The following is a 22,609-nucleotide window of genomic DNA, read 5'->3' as shown; positions in this document are numbered from 1 at the left end:
AACCAGGGAGCTGAGGGTCTCTTCCTGGCAGAGTAATGCTGTTTAGCAGGGGCCAGGATATCCACTGCTCTCGCGATGGTATTGGAAAATTCGAGGGCAGCGGAGTTGGTGTCCTTCATAACAGAAGACCGAAGGCTGGTCATGAGTGGAGCAAGTGTCTCATTTTTGATCATACTATAGTTCCTTCCCAGTTCCCACTTCCTAAGCTCAAAGAGGGGAGAGGAGGAACGATGAGATTTCAATTCAAGAGGGACAGCCTTGTGATCTGACCATGCAAGAGGAATGGGGAGCCTACCATTAATCTGGAGTCGTTCGAAAAAACTCCATCCAGCGTATGGCCAGCTAGATGGGTAGGGCTATCCACAAGTTGCAGCAAGCCACAGGAGGCCAGAGCGTCCACCAGGGAAGAAGTATCACTGGAGTTAGTATTTTCCAGATGGAAATTAAAGTCTCCCAATAATGATAAGTTAGGTCTATCAATGAAAGGTTCTAAAATTTTCAGCAGATCATGACTAAAAAAAACAGCCCTGGGGCCCGGGGGCCTATAGAGCAGAAGACCAGAAAAGGAGACTGAGGAAGAGGAATTAAGGGAAAAATACATGGCCTGAAAGGAGTCTGCGCGGGTGGAGAGGAATTCGGTACGACAGATTAATGAACTCTTGTACAAAATGCCCAGTCCTTCTCCCCTGCGTCCAACTCTATCCATCCGGGCTAGGGCGTAGCCCTCAGGAATGGCATTAACAAGCTCGGGACCAGCTGATTCCGATGCCCAAGTTTCCGTAATAAAAACCCAAGAGGGCTTCCTAACGGATACAAAAATCGCTAAAAGCAATATTGTTTTTAACTAAAGATCTTGCATTAATGAGAAAGCCAGCTTCAGTAGTAAGTAAAGGAGGCCTTTGCAACTCAAGGATAGGCTGTTTCAGTGAGGCATCAAGGGTAATGGAGCGGCTGCCTTTACTCATGCACCTGCAGTTGAAAACACTGAGGAGCGCCTCAGGGGAAAGCGTATGGTGACAGGGCAATCTATGGGGCTTAAGTGCTGATAGCTCATGGATAGAGTAAAGTGGACTTGCCTGGGGGTGAACAGAGCCAGCCTCCCTGGCCCCTTGCTCGTAATCTGCGCGAACAGGCGCAGACGGGCTGGACATAGGCGCGACTTCGGCGCACGCCCGCTGCGCGCGTGTGCTGAGCGCAGAAGGAAGCATGGAGCCTAAATAGGGCGGCGCCTGTATGCAATGCAGCGAGTGACCCAGGAGTGGCCAATGAGGCAGGGACTGCGAATGTATGCCGGCGCCCTCCACAACAAACGGGAAAACCCGTGGTGGACCGGGGCGCTGGCAAGTAGGCAACAGGCGGGAGCGGCGATCCTCTGGGAGGTAGGGGCCGTCTCCAACAATGTGCAAAGGAGCAGGAAAAGAAATCGGGTCATTTTAAAAATAGTAGCGAAATGCTAGCAGCACAACATAATAATCAAGTGACAGAAGTGCAGGGGGAACAAAGCTAAAATCCGATATTTTTAAAATTAATAATAGCACCCTGTCAGCACAGCATCTACATCATGTGGCAGTTCAGGGCACAAAGCAACAGTATCAGTGATGAGGCGTATGGATCGTGCACCCACAAACTACAAGCTACATATTTTAGTCTCAAAATGGTAGACACAGAGAATAGAAAACTCAGATGTGAGTGTTTCCGTAGATGGTGTAAAATGTGTTTTGATTGTACAGGATTGCTAATGCTTATCTGGTTCATTTTAGCAATAAACATTCCACTTAGGAAGAGATATCTGGTACAACCAATACCACGAACACTGACAAGAAAACTAACGGAAGGGATGCTGCAACACTGATAGATAGAACTTCACAAGGATAAGTCAATAACAGATTTTTCAAAGAATTTTTTTTCACAAAGCTTTTGTATGAGTATGTGGAAACTATGGATGTTAGTGATTGCTACATGTGTATTCAGTGACCTGCGTCTGTATCAGAAGGTGTGACATACTCGGACCCGAATGCCTCAACACACGACTCTCCTTCTACACCCCCTCGCACCAGCTACGCTCCTCCAACCAAGCCCTTGCTGCCGTACCCCGCATCAACAAAACCACCATGGGAGTTAGATCCTTCTCCTACCTGGCAGCTAAAACCTGGAACTCACTCCCCATTCACCTTCGCCTCACTCAGAACCACCTATCATTCAGAAAGCAACTTAAAACTTGGATATTCGACAAGTAATTCCCCACCCTTCCTCAAGCGCCTTGAGACCCTCTGGGTATGTAGTGCGCTATATAAATTTTGACTTGACTTGACTTGACTTGACATACCACAATCTTCCCTTATCCCGTAGGGGGTAACTTGTAGTATCATAGCTAGCCTATTTTATAGAACAGTTAAATTAGAATATTATTACACTGACATAGGTGCTGTTTTTGCTAAAGTTCCCGTAGTCCCCAAATTAAACAAAGTAAAACCTGCTAAAGTTCTTGGAGAATTTTTCTTAGAAACAAAAGAGTTAACCTTAGAATATGCATTTAGACACAATCTAACTTGCAGGCTGAGGAAGGAAGAAAATATATTCTTGGATATGGTAGAAGAAAGAAGGGTTAAGTTTCAAAGAAAGGCAACAATAGAAAAGATAAAAATCCCCCCATGGGTGGTGGAAGAGGGAAGCCACGACAAGAGTGAGACTAATGCAGCAATGGCTTTAGATTAGCCCCAGCAAGGGAAGTTGTGTATTAGTAGAGATAACACTATGTATGATAATAACTTTGTGGGTTCCAGCGAGTACCAAGATAGATATAAAATCCTGGGTGGATGGGGATTCAAGGGAGGAAAATATCCAGTATTTCCAGGTGTTTACTATATCTGTGGGAACCAAGGCTGTTACAGGTTGCCGGACCATTGGTATGGAACATGCTATCTAGGCCTGGTCTTTCCAAAAATATTCCACGTGGAAAGAGGGACGAATAGAATTCAAGAAATAGGTAAACCACTAACACGTAGGAGAAGAGAAGGTTTCTCGAAATAAAAAGTGACATTTTTGGAGCATTGACACCAGGAGTGGGAGTATCTTTGAATGCATACCGAATTTGGAAATTGTCTACAGTGGTAGATTGTTTATCAACGAATACTGCTGGAGGGTTATTAATGGTAAATACCGAAATGGTTGCCATGAGAGCTATGGTAATGCAAAATCGACTTGCCCTTGACATTCTTTTGGCAAAAGAGGGTCGAGTCTGTGGAATGTTGAAGGTACAACATTGTTGCACTTACATTCCAGACAAAAGTCAAAATATACAGAGGTATATTAAGAACATTACTGACTTGCACAGAGAAATTGCACCACTGGAGATTGAAGGTAACTGGGAGAAACATGGCAAATGTTTTTCCTCTGTAAAGAAATGGGTCACAGAAATTTGTAGCTCTCTGATAGGGAAAATACTAATTCCAGTGACTGTAATAATATTATTAATAATGATGTTGAGATTAGCATGTATATGTATTAAACGGAGAAAAGGACAAAATAAAGCAAAAAGAGAAAATAAGGAAAAAGAAATGAGAGAACCAGAAATGGGGGAAATTGAACTTGAGGAGTTTAAGGAGAACATGTATAAAAAGTCTAAAAAGCAAAATGAACGAAACACAATTGTCTGAAATAACAAAATGCAAGCGGACAAGAAAAATATTTTCTGATAAATTAGTAGGACTAGACGCCCGTGAAGCCCTGGTTGCCATCTGATTTGCCTGCCCTGTGCTAACAGTGTCGGGGGCTGCAACGATTCATCATTCACTGCGCTGTGCCGCTTGACTTGCCTGATCTGTGCTAACAGTCCCGGGGGGACTGCAACAATTCAGCAACCACCGCGCTGTGCTGCCATTCTGCTGAGGGGGACTACACCTCCCACTGTCCCTCACCTGACGCCTACCACTGCGTCATAGTGGAAGTGACAGGAGGCGCCATAAAAACACTTGTGGGCTCCCAAGCCCTGGTTGCCACCTGATTTGTCTGCCCTGTGCTAACAGTCCCAGGGGGACTGCAACAATTCAGCAACCACCGTGCTGTGCTGCCATTCTGCTGAGGGGGACTACACCTCCCACTGTCCTTCACCTGACGCCTACCACCGCGACATAGCGGAAGAGCCAGGAGGCGCCATAAAAACACTTGTGGGCTCCCGCAGCGTGGGTCGCGCGCGGGCGTGCCCGGGCGAAGCCCGGCCCAAGGGCAGGCCCATCCGTGCCCGTCAAAGCCCGCATATGGCTGGGCTGGGCCACCTCCCTGACATTTCGTCTAGTAGATCAGCTTGCCAGCTCTTCATTTCTGGTAAGAGAGTGTGGTTACTACAGATTAATGACTAACGGAACATATTTGAAACATTTTAAACCAAAAACATCTTTTAGTGAGAGACAATTTGTGGACTTCCTGTTACTCTACTGATCATCTTTGATTTTGTAGCAGGAATATAGGGCCCGATTCCCAGAACTAACTTAATACAAAATCCTAAACTTACTACTTTCGGTATTCACAGAAGTTAGGATTTTGTCTTAAATTTGTCTTAAGACGGACTTAAGACAAAATCCTAACTTAAGTCTGTCTTACGTCTGTCTTAAGTCAAACTTAAGACAAAATCCTAACTTCTGTGAATACCAAAAGTAGCAAGTTTAGGACTTTGTCTTTAGTTAGTTCTGTGAATCGGGCCCTCTGTTCCTACACAGAACTGTGCATAGAGACTTAGGACCTCAGTGAATTAGGGTGTGCCAAAACTCACCTTAGTACCCAAAATCCCCTACCAGACTAGCTTCAGTGACTCATTGGTACTTCGTTCTATAGCAAAAACCGCAATGATTAGTCAACCCAGAACATGAAACTTAGGATACCTCAGGTGATGTGGAAAACAAGAACACTCTTTCGTTATACTCTCATATCAGTCCAAAACAGGGAGTAAATGAGACAAGAGCAAGTTTTAAATGTTTATTTCTAACGCCGTGATGTCAAGCGCGGCATCTTAGCAAATACAAGCAGACATATTATCAGAATCAATACTGTCAGCATAGTTACTATTCCATAAAATGCAAAGGGAGAAAGCATGTTACAATGCTAATGGAAACAGGTTGAATATACACCTATATTTCACCCTCCCTGGATAGTAGATTATTTTATAACTCATAGAAGGTCTCATAGGCTTAGCTAGGCGGCCCCATACCTCTGGTACTTAGCAGAAGTGGATCACATTGAATTCTGCACAAACGCTCAGCACACAAATGTTCTCCAAGTGTGTTTGATCATGCATTCGCAGTGCATTATTAAACGCACTAATATCCGAGGTGTCCACAGCTGCATGTGTGTTATGGCTAGAACGTGCGCTGATCATTTCGAACAACAGACACTGTGTCCAAGATAACCTTGACTGTCTAGGCACTCACTGTACAGACAAAACTAATGAGGCAGTTTAGAAATGCAGAAAAACAGCTTTCTTTCTCATGTGAAGCCAAATACTTAGCCTTCTCTAAACAATAGCGCAAGTGCGTGCCATGTGCAAAGCAGAGCAGGAAAGTAAAATGGCATTTAAACTGCGTGATAAACCCATGCTAACTTAACACTGTGTGTATGTACGGGTCATCTTCATGACAATTTGTTTACGTATTTTTTGATGGAATACTGATTCAAAGCTTTTTTTTTACACGCTTTACTTGGTTTTATTAATGGTAAATAGTGCTTTACCCATACTTGGTGCATTGAAATTTTTCTTTGTACACTATAGATATTATTTGCTTTTGAGAATGTATCCCGCCCACTTAGTATTCCCTTTATTCTTACAGTGTTTTGCGTGTAATAATGGGGAAAAGGAAAGCAGCTGAAGTGATAACAGGCAAGAAAAAGATTCCAAGGACCCAGAAACAACCAAAATCAGCAGCCGAGAACTGCACACTTGCTGCCAATGATAACCTTATTGAAGAGTTAGAGAATATGCTGTCTAATGGCAAAGAGTCTAACTCTAAGGGGAGATATAAAATCTCATCCTACTATGGCAAAAAGGATAAAACCATTAGTGAAGAGCCTAATAGCCATATAGTTACTGTCCATCAAAGCCATGAAAAGGGTTTTTCACCTGTAATAGCTGTCTCTAAGCCAAAACTCAGGAACTAAAATTAGCAAAATAACCAGAGCTAGGAACAAAACAACAGATAACTTAGATAAAGATCTTGATAGCGACCCGCAAGAAGATATTATATCTATTGAGTGCTCTAACAAATACTCAGTATTAGCAGAAAGCCAGAAACAATATTAGGGCCACAATTTGGGAGGGAGCAATCACCTAATAGAAGCTTGCCTAACCTACCCTTACCAAATGCCCATGTACAGATACATATTACCGACACACACAGATTGGTGTTAGATTTGTCTAGTAAACTGAGTATTGTTGAGGAAGAGGGTAGAGCGAATAAAAAAATGATAGCAACCCTCACCAGCAGATTACATACAAGCGAGAGGGGCTTAGTCACCCCATCTGGAGTGAATAAACCCATAGAGACCAGGCCGAGTAATACTACTATTAGAAATGATAAGCCTAGGAAGCAAACGGAAGGAATACAAAACTGCTCCCAAACTTACAAAGCTCACCATTGTCATAATGTAGACCATGGCCACGGTCTCCGACCAAACTTAGGGCACCCGGTGGCCAATTTACAGGGATATCCTAGAGCGTATAGACCACAGCAAATGCCACCTTATATAAAAAGGCAACCAGAGAGTTTACCCCCAACTATAATGCAAAAGGGGGATTGGGAATGTGGGAACAAACAGAGGGAAGAAGCATGGCAACAAGAACTGGGTAGGGAACCATCACATCGGGTCCACGGGGGGTATTGCTTCCTACAATGTTTTCCTTACTTATGTCCCAAGGCTAAAACCAGACACCAGGGAGGATGAGGACTCCTTGGTTAATACGGCTATTCACTCGATAAGAACTAAACGCCAATGCCTTTCCGTAATCAGAACTGATATAAAAAGTGCTGAACGGTTACAGCAGGAGGGAGGGGGCCTAGATGATATCAGGTTAATGTTCCATTCAAAAACAATAGCCGATAACCTGATCACCTTGAATCTAAGAACCCACTCATTATTTAATTCAAACATTTGCATTAGACAAAACAAAACTGGTACATTGAGCTTTGGTCCTCCCCTGAATCCTATGATGACTAAAAATAATTTTGGTGCTTCCCGGAATTTTTGGGTGGTCCAAAATAGTCTTGAAGCAGTGGATTGACTGAATTTGCCCACCGGCCAGATGTTGACAAGATCTGGGACACAGTTTTATTTGCATGGGGACCAGGATCTAGCCAGCTTGGCTAGGCAAAACAGTAACGAGACACCCGTAGTAGGATTGAGCCCTAATGTAAACCAAGGATTAAAGAAATCGCAGGTTGGAGGGTCCATCATTTTAGAGAATAGTGCCCCCAAAACAAATGCTGTTAAAATATTGTCCTGGAATATAGCCGGTCTTACAAAAAAACTCTTGGAACCTGATTGGCAGGACTATATAGATAACCATGACTTGTGCCTTTTCCAAGAGACCTGGGCGCTGGAACCCTTATATAAGGTGGGTAATAGAACGTTTAGTATAGAGGCTAATCAAATGAAAAAAGGCAGATCCTCAGGTGGACTCTTAATATGGGTTAAAAATCATGAAAATGCTTTAATAGAAATGTTACCTATTGGCTTAGGTGACATCAAGGGACTAAGCCTAAAGCTTCCCAATAAATCTATGATCTCTCTTTTCAATATATATATAAGACCAAGAGATCGTTCTAAAGAAACACCATTAATCAATCACTTGGGAGGAATCATTGATTTAATTGCATCCAGTGGCCCCCTTATAATTGGTGGTGATTTTAATTGTTGCTATGAACCACTAAGGGGCATGGAACCTATACTGGAAAAAGAAGACTTAGCACTGGGTATCCCACTACTCAAAACAGAAAGTCCAATGGGATGTACTGTTTCTGCCTTACAGATATTTAATTTTAAGATAGAAAAAGGACTATGGTCCTGTAATGGTAGATGCCCCTCTGACTTTGCACGTGCAAACACATTCTCAAGAGGCCAATCGTCCTCTTGTATAGACTACATTATGATAAGTGCTGTACATTGGGCCTACGTGACTGATTTTAGAGTAGAGGCCAGGAGGGAAAGTTATCACTTCACCCTATGTTTAGTCCTGGAAGGGAAATACTTCCAGAACCAACCTAGATTGGGCTTGCAGGACCCACAGCCTATAATGAGTAATAACAGAAGGGCAGTTAAATGGCCATTTATTTTAGGAAAACTTGAACCCTTTATTTTTATTTATAATATTTTTAGTGATCTCTTATCTTTCTTCTTTTTAAACGAGATCTCTAATCCCATTCCAATTACCCAAATCCATGCAACACTAGTGGAAAATATTAAACCTCATCTCAATAAAGCAGGGAGAGGTAAACATTCTACCAGTAACAAGTTGCCACTGGTTAATCCCTAGTTTAACAAAGATTGCAGAAAAGCAAAGAGGAGCCTAATCAAGGCCTTAAGGTGGAAACAACCGGTTATAATCAGGCAAGAAAGGAAACACAATCAGGCACTAAAAGTAGTACGTAGAAATTGGGAGGATTCCAGCTGGGAAGACCTGCTACTTGCAGCAAGGACAGGAGATCAATCGCTATTCTGGCGGATCATTGCAAATGGCAATAAGACAAGCAAGCCAGCTCAGGATTGTAACCTAGACCCCAATACATGGTTTAGACACTTCGCACATTTATATGCATGTCCGGGTTTGCCATCAAGTGAGAACCTACGCACTATTAAAGAGCTGACAATGTCGAGTGCCATAGAACCACTATACTTTAGTATTTAAGATACCAAGCAGGCTATAGCTGCCATTAAGGTGTCTAAAGCGCCTGGCCCAGATAACATCCCTGGAGACCTCTTTAGACACGCCCCTGAGGTATGGGCACCGTATATCAATTTATTAGGTAATGCAATCAGCGGAGGACACCCCATTCATACATCATGGAAGTGCGCGGAGATCGTCCCTATATATGAAAAGGGTAGTAGGGACGACCCCGCCAATTATAGACCTATCAGCTTGATAGATATTACCCAAAAGGTCTATTCAAAGCAGATAATGGATAGGGTAAATGATTGGCTAGTCGAAAATGATATACTGTCCTCGTGTCAGGCAGATCTCAGAAAAAGAAAGAGCACCATAGATCAGGTGTTTAGGCTGTTAACCATTGCCTGGAAATATACCAGATTAAGACCTGGTAAACTGTATGTGGCCTTTATTGATTTAAAGGCCGCTTTCGACTCAATCCCAAGAGATCTTTTGTGGGTAAATCTGCTCAAACAAGGGGTCCCAAAAAATATACTGGTTCAACTAATTAGACTACACGAAGATAACTTCGCAAAAGTGAGTTGGGGCAATTGTGGGGAGCTGACAGAAGAAATACCAATGAGGAGAGGGGTGCGCCAGGGCTGTGTCCTGGCGCCTACCCTGTTTCTTCTCTATGTCAATGACATGGTTGACTTCCTACTAAATACAAATCATGATTCCCCTAAGCTAGGTGGTACCCATGTATGTGCCTTGACATTCGCAGATGATACCATCCTGCTTTCACAGACACCAAAGGGACTGCAAAACCTTTTGAACAACCTTGATGTGTACTTTAAACAAAAAGGTTTGGAAATAAACCCTGCGAAAACAAAATACATGTCCATTAGGCCTCACAAAAGTTTTAAGAAGAATATAATGTTGAATGGTGCAGTTTTAGAGAGGGTCCATACTTTTGTTTACTTGGGGGTAACTATAGATTCCAAACTTTCATGGTCCCCGCACATAAGACAATCTGGAACTATTTTAACGCAAAATTCAGTACTCATCCTGAAAAAACTCCATGCTACTGGAACCAAGTCTATTACACCTGCATTGGAGGTGTATAAATCCAGGGCCCAACCTGCCGCTCTGTATGGCTCCGAGTTGTGGGGTGGAGAGCAACTCTCTGCCCTAATTGTGGGAGAAAATAGGGCCTTAAGGGCAATGATTCCCCTCCCCCAAAATACACCTGTGATTCCTTATATGTATGATTTGGGGTTAAAACGCATTGAGCATAGGGCAGTTTAGATGACCCTGTCATATCGGATAAGGATATGGGTTACTGACGAACTTTCCACTTATAGGCAGGCATTGGGTGAATTGATTGCACTTGACACCCATCTTACATTTCCCTGGTTGGCCAACGTCCGCAGGTGGTTTTCAGATCTGGGCCTTAGCAAATTCTAGAACAACCCTGATAGGCTGGCTCTCGAATCAAAAAGGGAAATTAAAAAAGTTTACTGGAATTTTATTGTGCACAAAGTTACCCTAAATTGTGGATCTGGTTCACTCACAACCGAATTTTTAATGTTTAAGCCAACACCCCGTTTTGAATCATTTTTAGACCAAATTGAACCCCAACTTGCAAAGATATTTTACCTGAAATTCAGGTATGGTATTCTCAGAGTCAAAACTTTTACAATCAAATGGGAAAAGTCACATAACGGGGGGAAGATAGCAAATGTAAAATGTGTCAGCTGGGTAAACAGGAGGATATAGCACACGTCCTATTTTTCTGCCCCACCTACTTTAACGCTAGAAGGAAATTGATAAAACCGTTGGGCAGGAAGTTGGGTGTTAGGATGCACAATGATATGCTACGTATCCTAAAAACAGATAAAACCCAGCTTATTGTATTTGGAGATAGCAGATTTTTATTGGCTATCAATTTTATGAGATTGAAAAAAGGTTTGAAATTTTAACCAGGACTTTTATCAGAGCACAAGCACATTAATTGTGTATTGTACTATCAATCTGCCGAATATTTCATTGTATTTAGCCTTTGGCACTTCAGACCTAAATTCTTGGATGAAAGCAGATTTTTATCTTTTTTAATTGATTTTATGATTAATGTAAAAGGGGAATAAGTCCTTCTGTGACATTCTAATATGGCACTTATGCACTTTACCATCTTAACTGTGTACTGTATCCTGAATTTGATGAATACTGTTAGATGGGGGAGGCTGAGAACCTCCCCCTTGGTTCCCTTGGGTATTACTTTGGGGCCCTCTTTGGAACTCCTTCTGTTTTCCCCTGTCCCCCCCACTCCTCTGCTGGGGACCCTGCCCACCCTTTGCTGAGTCTCCCACTGGACCCTTGTGGACCCTGGTGCTGAGCCAGCGGTCCGCCTCCTCAGCAAGCTTCCTAGGGTTAGTCAGCTTGCTATCAATCAGGTGCTGGTGTAGCTCAGGAAAACAATTACTAGACAAGTGCTCCTAGGCAATCAAATCAAGGAGACCTTGGAAATCATTCACTTTGCTACCCTTCACCCAACCACCCAGTGCTCTTCAGAAAAGGTTACATACTCCACATAGGTACCCCCAGGAATCTTAGTACAACCCCTAAACCTCTTTCTATACAATTCAGGAGTTAACCCAAACAGGTCATTAATGCTTCTTTCACGTGGGAATAAGAATTGTAAACTTCAGAGGGTAAATCTAGCAGGGTGTCCCGCCCCTCACTAAGGAACCGCCCCCACAACCCCGCTCCCCAATCTCTCTCAGGGACCCGATGGGAGGACATGGCTTCCTCATAGGCCTTGAGCCACTGCCCTATGTCATCCCCCCTAAAGTATTCCTTTACCACATCTTTAGGCATGTACACCCTTGACTCTACCTGCTCCGGCATGGGCTGCCACCAGAGGGAGTGGTTTCCAAACTTTTAGCTTTCAGCTCCAAATCCTTCAACCTCATGTCATGATCCATTTGGAGTTTTTTCTCTTCCATTGCAAATCTTTGTTTCTCCATGTCCCTCTGCCCATTGAGTTTTGACATCTCCATTTCATGTGCCCTGGTTGCTGCCCTGTCTGCCAACTCCACTGGTGACAGGACTCTGCAAAAATCAACAATGCCTTCTGGTGGTTCTACTTCCACTTCTCTGGTGCCCTTGATTCCTTCCAGGCCCTCAGCGCCTTTAGGAAGTGGGGCTTCTTTTTACATCTAGATTGGGGAAACTCTGAACTTATTGCAGAAGCCTCTCAACTGCTCCACTGCGTAGTCATCAAGTCCTTCACAATCTACGTCATCCATTCCAGAAATTACAGAGGCTGCACTTCCAGCACGGCGTGAACCAGGCATGATTTTAAAAAATTGGAGATCTCCCAGCAAAACTAACCAAATCAATAAATCTGTGGCTGCGTTATAGGTCTGCTCTCACTATGTGGTGATCAATAATTTACTGTATATAAATCGTAGATGCAAATTCGAAAATCCTCCCGCTGCCACCAATGTTAGATTTGGGGGTCTCTGGTTGGCACAGGTAAGAACTTGTGACAAGCAGGGACCCTCTCCTCTAGTCAGGATAAGGGGATCACCCTTCAGAATAACCCCTGCTCACCCACTAGGTGGTGTGGCGCAAGCAGACAAGGCTAATTCCAGGGCGTCAGTTAGTTAAGCATTTATGATCACATACAATAATAGACAGACCCACCACAAATGGACATCAGGCGTTGGCATGTAGAAAAATCTGTATACTTTACATATAAAAAAAATATATCTAGATGCAGGCTTAAATACAAGACCCGTATAACGTTAACTGGTGCCACAGTACTTTGGTATCAAGAGGTTTCTTTACAGTTCTTTAAAGAGGCTTCACTCGTAAGTTCAACTAACTTCTAAAACAGTTCAGGCAGCTTAAGTAGCATTTAAACCTGTTCCAGTAGCGTTTCAAACAGTTCCACAATCGTTAAGAAAACTAGCGTTGTTCGATTTTACCGGCCTGTGCGAACTGTACTGCTCCTGTGCGACTCGTACGTGTCTTTAACCATGCGGGTAAAACAAACGTTGCGGACCCCGAGTCCGATGCGAACTCCTGCTGGAGTTCGCGTGGTACGGTTGCTAGAGATCGCGGGTCACCCGACCAATAATTTCGCCACCTTCTGGCTTCGGGCCCATATATTCCAATTCACCATATACACATTGATCGGATGACGTCACAATCTTCTACCAATAATTGTGAGTTCCTTTTCTATTTTCTAGTGTACCCGACTTACCATCCACTGTTACGGGTACCTATGACCACAATGGATCAGGGAGCTAGCTGTAAAAGGAAAGGCAGCGAAATACAAACCCAACATGTAAACCTGTGATTTATTTCATGAAATGACCACGGACAACTGAGAAGTTTTAAAAGCTTTATCTCAGATTTAAATTTCTTTAGAACATACACTCCACTACGAGGAGACAGTCTAAAATCAATTTTGCAAAGAGTACATAGCTGTATAGAAGAACTATAAGGGCAATCATTTATGGAAAAATGCTAATGCAACAGGAAGCAAACTAAGAGAGCTACTGGGCTAAATTCAGAGTTTCTTTAGTGATATATATGGGAGAAAATTAGAGACCATAACAGGAAGTTGCAAACTGTAATGGCGAAAATGATTTCTAAAAGGTAGGGTAACATAGGAACACGCTATGAAAATAAATGCATATGTTTCATGAGATGCAATGAGTTGCGGAAAGCATGGAAAACTTTTCATGTGCAAAGATATGTCTTTATTGAAGCAAAGACAGAAAATAGAAAGGTGCAGTTTCAGAGTTTTCGGCAAGATATTTACCTAGACTGGTGTGGAAACCAACCCTGGCCACGGGTCAGTTAAGGACAGGAAACCCTCAAGGAAGGATACCCCTCAATGGAAAGCAGGTGTAGAATGGACACCCAGGGCGGGACAGGAAACCCTCAGATTAGGATCAGGACAGGACCACCAGGACACGACCAGCACCCGCAGTTTGGAAGCAACGCCTGCGCTCCACCCTCTCTGCAGCTATCGATCAGAACCCCGATTGGGTCAGCAAACTCCCAGCAAAGTGCTCCGCCAGCACTTTAAGGTTTAGTAAAACCTTAGTCTATGGTCAATTTCGGACAGAGTGCTCCGCAGCGCTCTGTATCTTCAGTCACCTATTGAGTGCGTTGGGTCAGTGACAGGTCAGCTATTCGGACAAGTCGGACAATTTCCCTAGGTGAACCCAGGGTAGATATACTGTTTTTGGGCAGTGTACCACCCCCAAATGTTGCAAAGTGTCAGAATCCCCAAATTTCGATTGGTTCTAAGGTAGGATTTGGTTAACACACCAATCAGAACAGAGTATTGTAAGACCTATTTAGCATCCTAAGGTGCCGCCTAGCAAGATTGGGGTTCCCACGAGAAGCCGCAGTGAATACAATGGAAAGAAATACAATGTGTTACAATATGGTACAATCTAGATGCTCTTGCTGGGTGAAGGTGCATGTTCCCATGCAGGCTCTGGCAGCAACCTTCTTTGGCTTGGTTTCAATGCCACCTCGCCACGGCTGATCATGCGCGATGCTGCCCTCCAAGATGGACTCCCCAGCCCCATCACCCCTCAGTGCCGAGGATACATGAAAAGTAAGCGAAAACAAATTAGCACATAGAAATAAATGAACGTATTACATGTCATAATTTCGTACTTTAGTTTCATCATTATAAAAATATACTATGCATTAGTGAATGAGGGCAACGAACAAGGTCACAGGAGCAAGCAGCGCAAAGCTTCACCACGTTATCTAGAGCACAGTCATCTTATTGCTATTACGCATGCGCACCCTTTCCCTCTCAAACTCTAACAGCGTCATACCTCGTGACTATGTCTCACGCATGCGCAGAAACAGAAATGCAAGCAGCGGCCATTTTACGGACAAGGGTTATTTGTATTAGTAAAACACATAGGCAAGCTTCTCTACTTGGCACGTATATCAACCAAAAAGAGCTTAGTAAAACGTACATTTCGTTATGAGGTTATGACAGATTCGAGGTTCATGAATCGAGCAAGTCGCGATGCGAAATCTTGCTCTATCAATCCCCTCTTTGATGATATTTACTATCATCACACATAAATGGAACCAGATGCCAACTTTCTTTCACACTTTGTACAACTCTATCTCTTCCAACATGCGATTCAATTTTTCCTTCTCATTTTTGGTAGGGTGAGAATTTTTCACCCTTTTGTAAATCTGATTATTTATTTCCTCCAATTCAAGCTCATCCGCAATCCGTTTCACTCCTCTTGCATTCACCTGATACTTCTTAGTATGCCTTCGGCATTTGCAACAGACGAATATGAAAAATAAGATAAGACCTATAATTCCAATTGGCATCAGTACTTTGAACAATAAGCTTCTACCTAAGTTAGCAAACCAGTGACCTACATTTGAGAGACCATCAACTAGTCTCTTCCAGGCACTGTCAACCTCGAGTGGTTTGAGTTCCCTTTCCAAATTAGTAATGTTTTTCACATATCTTTTGAGCTGTACACTTTTGTCCGGAATGTAAGTGCAACAATGTTGCGCCTTCAACATTCGGCAGACTCCGCCCTCTTTTGCTAATAAGGTGTCAAGAGCAAGTCTGTCCTGCAAAACCATTGCTCTGATCGCAACCATTTCAGTATTGACCAGCAGAAATCCATGAGCTGTGTCAGTAGACAGCACATCCACTATTGTGGACAATTTGCAAATTCTGTGAGTGTTCAGACCCACTCCCACTCCAGGTATCAGTGCACTAAAAATACTACCCATTATTTCACCTACACTTTCTCTTTTACTACGCACTAAGCCATTAGTGTTTTCATTGCTTCCAGTAATTTCATTCACATGGTATATTTTCGGGAAGACAATGCCAAAGTAGCAGCTTCCATACCAGTGATCCGGCAATTTGAAATAAGCCTTGTCTCCACATATATAATAAATTCCAGGAAACACAGGCTCTGACCCATTTTTGAAACCCCAACCTCCAATTACCTTGTAATTGTGCTCACATTGACTGGAACCAATGAAAATGTTATTATAATAATCAGTTTTCTCGCGGTGAAGACAGAGTTTCCCTTTCTTTTCGAAATCCAGCAACAGAGCAGGTCCCGCCCCCCCAGTTGAGGTGCTTTCCATGTTCTCAGCCCATTATGGGGTTTTCTGCCCTTTGTCATTTGCCTTTCTTTGGAAACTCTCCCTTCTTTTCTCTGCCATGTTTAAAAATACCTTTTCTTGTTCATGTAATGAACAGGTCAAGTTGTCTCTGTGTGCTTCATTTAAGTCTATAGTACCTATAGTCAGAAAGTATTCTCCCATATAACGTGTAACGTCACTTTTGGTATGTACAGGATTCAGATTTCCACGTATGGGAAGTTCAGAAAAAATCACGTCATTGTTAGAGTAATAATACTGTAACGGTCCTCTTTTGTAAAATAAGCTTGCTAAAACACTACAGGAAATTCCATATGTCAGGGGCAAGTGATGGTATGTCACGCCTTCAGCTACAGAAGTAGGTAGCTTCATGCAGACATAGCAATCCTCTATCTCGATAGTCTCTACATAGCGTACCAACAAGTTTGCGAAAACATTTAAGTGTGTCTGATTCCTAACTCCGTGGTAATGTAGTCCTTCCTCATCTGATGCGTCTAAGTCTCGTTTTGTTTGTCTGAGTGCTTTCGCACATCTTTCTACACTTCGTGTTGTCAGTTCTTCAGTGTCAGTGATCTGTGTAGGGTCAATATTCGTATTTTTACTAACCATAAAGGAATGAAAACTGTTAGTCCTATCCAAACTAATATGACTATAACTATACTACATATACATACTTTACAGCATGTTTTGCAACAACTGCGACTAGGCCTTCCATTCGTTCTTGACTCAGACATTTTGGCTCAGAAGAAATTTTACTCTGTGCAACTTCAGGTGAGCTCGTCTTCCTCTTCTGTAGAGTACTCAGCAACCTGTTCCCCGTCGCTTTCGTCAGTGATATCAAGTTCCTCAAAATTTTCCAAGATTAAGTAGGTCCACTCCGGGTCCTGATATTTTTCGTTTTGTCTTTTTATTCGCTCACTCCTTCTCTTGGAGCTATCTTCAGGTATTTCTGCAATTCGGGGACTTCTTCTTATATCTGCAAGTTTCTCTTGGACTGTTTTTAGTCTTAATTTCAGTCTCTTAACATATCTTGGCTCAATGTGTTTCTTCTTCTTTAGTCTTTTGGCTGGCACTGCGATCGAGCTTTCTTCTAATGCTCTTTTATTTTCACTTGTCTGTGGCGCTTCGGTTTCTGTTTTTTCCCTTCCTGTCTGACTAGTCCCAGGTCTTGTATCTATTTCTTCTGCCTGGTTACTAAGCTGGCCTGGTTCAGGTGAATTTTTGTTTTTGCTTTTGAATGTCTCTATTTCTTTGTCCTGAACACGTTCTTCTAATTCTAACTGATCCTGTTCAAGCACTTCGATCCCTGGATTTTCTTCTGCTCGAACTATTACACTATTTCTAGTCTGTCCCTTTTCGATTTCAGGAGTCAGTGGAGGTGTGTCAATCACCTGATCTGTCCCTGTCTGACCTTCTTCTTCGTCCTCAGACTTGATGTGAATCTCAATGATCTGAGGGTCTTCGCCTGTGCCTTGCTCGACCTCTCTATTCCACTCTCTGTCTTCTCTTATTCGCTCTCTTGTTCTGAGTGGGTCTCCAGGGAGATCGACTATGGGTATCCAATCATCCGGCCAGATTCTCGGCAGCTCGTCATCAGCTACCTCCGGGCCAACGTCTGTAGGATTTTCAGCAGTACTGGTACTTGGCCATGTGTCATCAGCTACCTCCGGGCCAACGTCTGTGGGACCCTCAGCTGGGCTGGTGCTCGGTCGTCTGTCGTCAGCTACTTCAGGACCAACGTCTGCAGACCCCTCAGCTGGACAACCTTCAGCTCCAGGCTCCTCGTCAGGTATCACCTTCTGGGTATGGCTGGCATGGATCCACTTGGGAACGCCTGCGCACTTCACCGCTGTCGTGGTTACCAGGATTACTTGGCGCTTTTTCCCCCACCTTGGTTCAAGGCAACTCGAACGAGTGTGTTTCTTTATCTTAACCCAGTCATCAGGAACCAATTTGTGAACTGGGGTTGTCGGGTTGGCGACGGCGTCTGTCCCAATCTGGCGAGAGATAGAACGCACTTGGTCACCCAGTTGCTTGCAGTATTCAAGTACCAAATCATCAGAAATGCTTAACAGTTTGTATCCTGGCACCCATGCTTGTCTCATCACTCTTCCCATCAATATCTCATGGGGGCTCAGGCCTGTTCTCCGATCTGGAATGCTTCTGAGTCCCATCAGAACAAGAGGCAAGGCAGTTATCCAGTTCATGCCAGTAGAATCACATATTTTTGCCAATCTATTCTTTATGGTGCCATTTATTTGTTCTACCACTCCAGAAGCCTCTGGATGATATGCACAGTGCAGCTTTTGTGTGATCCCAAATGCTTTGCAGAGATGAGCCAATATTTCATTCTGAAAATGTCCGCCTCTATCTGAGTCAATAAAGACTGGAACCCCGAACCTCGGTATCAATTCTCTTAGCAACATTTTAGCTACTGATATGGCATCACATTGAGAGGTCGGGTAAGCTTCCACCCATTTTGAAAACAGGCAGACGATGACAAGGACATATCGTTTTCCCTCACAACGAGGCATGGTAATGAAATCAATTTGTATTCTCACAAAGGGGCCTCCTGATCTCCCAATTTTCATCAGTTCAACTACTGTTCTCTTGCCAGCGTTGAACTGCTGACATGTCAAGCACCTCTGGCAAAGGGACTCTGCTACCTTCCTGAACTTCTTGTTATACCAAGTCTGTTGAAACACCAGAACCATGGCGTCCCTGCCAATGTGTGATCCCTCATGTATCAATCTGGCCATTGGGGCAAGGAGGTGTCGGGGTAACACAGGCATACCATTCGGACCCACAATGACACCGTCCTCACGTCTCGGTCTACAACCTTGTTCCTTCCACTTCTCTTTCTCCTCCCAGGGCGTCACATGCTGCCATTCTCTCACTTCATCCCATGTAGGCACTTCTTCAAACATTCTAAGTTGGCAGCTGTTTCCAGCCCCACCCCGCTTCGGTTTATTCACATCTGATCCATGGCGCATTGTTTTGCCACCCGGTCAGCAAAATCATTTCCCAAAGATACAGGGTCAAGGCCCCTTTTATGAGCAATACACTTGACCACTGCCAATTCTTTTGGTAACTGGATTGCCTCTAAAAGGTCTTGAACCACTTTTCCATTTCGAATGGGGGTACCTGATGAAGTCAGGAATTCTCTTTGTAGCCATAACTGGCCAAAGTCATGCACCACCCCATAACAGTACTGACTGTCAGTATACACTGTTATTCTCTTGTCTTTTCCCAATTTGCAAGCTCTTATCAGGGCGATCAATTCGGCTACTTGTGCAGACTTTACTCCAAATAAATAAGATGCTTCCTCAATTTTGTTTAATGTGACCACAGCATAGGCAGCACTTAGACCTCCGAGTTCATGTCTCATGCATGAACCATCCACGAACCATTCCTCGTCGTGTACAGGCAAAGGAGTTTCTTTAATGTCTGGGCGAGGTTTAGTACTGAATTCTGTTAGATCAATGCAGTCATGCTCATTATCTCCCTTATCTTCCATCACCATTGAGTCAGGGAGTAGAGTGGCAGGGTTTAAAATATTACATCGGGTGATGACTATATTCGCAGCACCCATGAGAATCCTCTCATATTTAGTCAGCCGACTAGGGGTGAGATACTGAGTTTTGGTACGAGTCAATAGGATCACAACTGCATGTGGAACATACACAGTTACCGGATGTCCCATGATAATGGATTCACTTTGTTCCAAACTGGTGCAAGTTGCAGCTACTGCTTTCAGACATCCAGGTAATCCAGCAGCCACTGGATCCAAAGTGGCAGAGAAATATGCCACAGGCCTTCTGGTCAATCCATGCTCTTGAGTCAGGACTGACAGTGCACAATTGTCACGAGTGTCACAGAATAGGCCAAACTCCTTGGAGTAGTCAGGCATCCCCAAAGCAGGGGCTGTACACAGACAATTACGCAATTTTGTGAAAGCGGTCAAGCTCTCGTCATTCCATTCCACTGGGTCCTTTGCTCCTTTCTTTGTCATTTGAATCAAGGGTTTTGCAAGGACTGCGAATCCCACAATCCATTGCCTGCAGTAACCTACAACTCCGAGGAACATTCTGATTTCTTTCTGAGTACGGGGTAACGGCATATTTTGAATTATTCTGACTCTCTCTGAGGTAACTTTTCTGATGCCTTTTTCTATCTGGTGTCCCAGATATTTCACTGATTTCGAACAGAACTGTAATTTCTCAGGGGCCACTTTATGTCCCTTTTAACTCAGGTGATTTAGTAGGGCAATGGTGTCAACCACGCAGTCCCTATTACTTTTAGACGCCACCAATAGGTCGTCAATGTACTGGACCAAAACAGACTTTCCAGGTAAGACTAAAGATTCAAGGCATTTTTTCAAGATTTGATTAAATATAGAGGGGCTTTCTGTGTACCCCTGGGGGACCCTATTCCAGACATACACGTGACTGTTGAAAGCAAATGAGAAAAGAAATTTGCTGTCTGGATGCAATGGAATCGAAAAGAATGCATGACATAGGTCTATCACAGTGAACCATTCAGCATCCCAGGGAATCTGATACAGGATCACTGCTGGGTTCGGGACAATAGGGCAGCAAGGAACCACTATCTTGTTTGCCTTTCTCAGGTCCTGAACTACTCTGTACTTGCCATTAGGCTTTTTGATGCCCATAATCGGTGAGTTACACGGACTACTCATCACTTCCTGTATTATGTTTGCTTCTAGCAATTTCTGTATTTCAATGGCAACACCTGCTCTCACTTCTGCACTCATTCTGTAAGGCTTGGTATTGGGGTAAACTGCATTTTCTTTCATGGCTATTTGTATGGGGTCTACGTTTTTCATTAATCCTAAATCCTTTCCTGTAAAGTCCCACACTTCTGGTTTCACTGTCTGCTGGAGTTCTTCAGGTAAGTCCTGTATAGTCATTCGTTTTATTTCTGAGTCAGGTCTAATTAACATTAGCTTGTAGATACCGTCTTCATCTGGGGTTTGAATTTCGACGCCTTTTGGTGTGCAAAAGATGGTGCAGTTCATTTTACACAGCAAATCTCGTCCCAGTAAGTTTACCGGACTGGTATCACAGACGACAAATCTGTGCATTTCTTTAAAATTTCCAATTGAGATCTCCATAGGCTCGGTAACAGGTGTACTAATCAGTTGATTAGATACTCCTACTACTTGGATTGCTTCTCCCGAGAGGGGTAGGTTTGGAAAGTCCACTGTTCTTACAGTAGAACGGGTAGCACCAGTGTCCAACAGAAAGGTGACATCATTTCCATCAACCTTTCCTTCAATGTATGGTCCTGACTGGTCCACCGGCAAGGAGGCGCCAAGTACGCACTCCTCGTCCTCCCCTCTCAGGCCCCGTCAGTACTGGTCGTCACAGAAGAAAGTGTCATTCAGTAGATACTGCGAAGTTGCTGTATTTCTATTCTCATTGCCTCCCCAGATTTCTACGTCATCACCCTGTGGTGATTTTCCTTTAAAAATAGGTTTTGGCGCTCTGGGCACTTGGATCGTTTTTACCTGCTGCTGGGTTTTTCTTTGTTTCTCATTCTGCGTCTGTGGAATTAAATCAGGTGTTTGGGCATTATCAGTTTGTAAATAGGGACACTCGTCTCTCCAATGACCAATTTCCCCGCACTGTGTCAGAACCAGCTCTTCTTTCTTCTTGCTGGCCAATGACACAGGAGCAGAACGACGCAGGCTCCCAATTCCTCCTCAGGACTCCCCAGCCACACACAATATATAAATGCGTAGCCAGTAGAGCCCCAACGGGGAAAGGGGAATGGACAGAGAAGAGAATGCACACAATGTCTTCTTATTTTCTTCTTCTTCTTGAAAAAGCTTCTTTTTCTTCTGCGCTACTGTTTTAAATGTGCTGAAAAATAAAATACATGTATATCACTTTTTTTACTCTTTTCTTCCTAATTGTACTATTCTTCTGTCTGCCCTCTGAACTTACTCAGTAGTTGTGTGCCTTTACTTTCTCTTCTTAAACTTCAGTATTCTTCTACTCTTTATCTGATGCTCTATAATGTAATGAATAGGTATTATTAAATGTTCTTTCTCTAATTCTAATTTTATCTTTTCTTCCTTCAGGTTTTACTTACAGAATAGAAAACTGAAGTCTTGGTAAGTATTTCTCTTTTTCTTCACCTGAAAACCTTCGTATTTACAACAGTTACTTCACTGTTGTCTATGTGCAATTCCAGGAGCTGAACGCTATTAACACTACAGTTGACTCACTGCCGTGTATGTGGTCTATGAGAGACTCTAACAATTCTTCAGCTAGTGAATACCCTGTAACTATACTCGTTTATCTCAAGCCTCCACTACTGTGCTAGACCTAGGATAACTAGCCTTTGAAAGCACAACGTAACCTCTCAGAAAGCCTTCCAACATGAAGATACTCAGAATATTTTTATTACTTGTGCTGTCTCTGTATTTTCTGAGGTGGCCTACGGTAACACTGCGCACTCGCTATAGAAATGGCTCGGAGTCCGAGCATGCGCAGTTCAGAAAATTCAAGGTAAACTTTTCGTCAATAATAAAAGGAACGTTCT

The 22,609-nt window shown here is 43.3% G+C and overlaps 1 long non-coding RNA gene across 4 annotated transcripts in view; it reads left to right on the top strand.

The window, feature by feature from the left end:
* LOC144780855 (uncharacterized) overlaps positions 1-22,609 on the top strand; it is an 800,768-nt gene that overhangs the window by 624,362 nt on the left and 153,797 nt on the right. For all 4 annotated transcript variants that reach the window (XR_013600814.1, XR_013600816.1, XR_013600815.1 and 1 more), the window contains one exon: positions 22,146-22,178. This is a non-coding gene — a long non-coding RNA (uncharacterized LOC144780855). The remainder of the gene's footprint in view (positions 1-22,145; positions 22,179-22,609) is intronic.

The sequence above is a fragment of the Lissotriton helveticus genome, chromosome 9, assembly GCF_964261635.1.
Source record: "Lissotriton helveticus chromosome 9, aLisHel1.1, whole genome shotgun sequence".
Classification (NCBI taxonomy): domain Eukaryota; kingdom Metazoa; phylum Chordata; class Amphibia; order Caudata; family Salamandridae; genus Lissotriton; species Lissotriton helveticus.
Note: the sequence above shows the minus strand (reverse complement) of the source record. Positions and strands in the feature narration are given on the sequence as shown.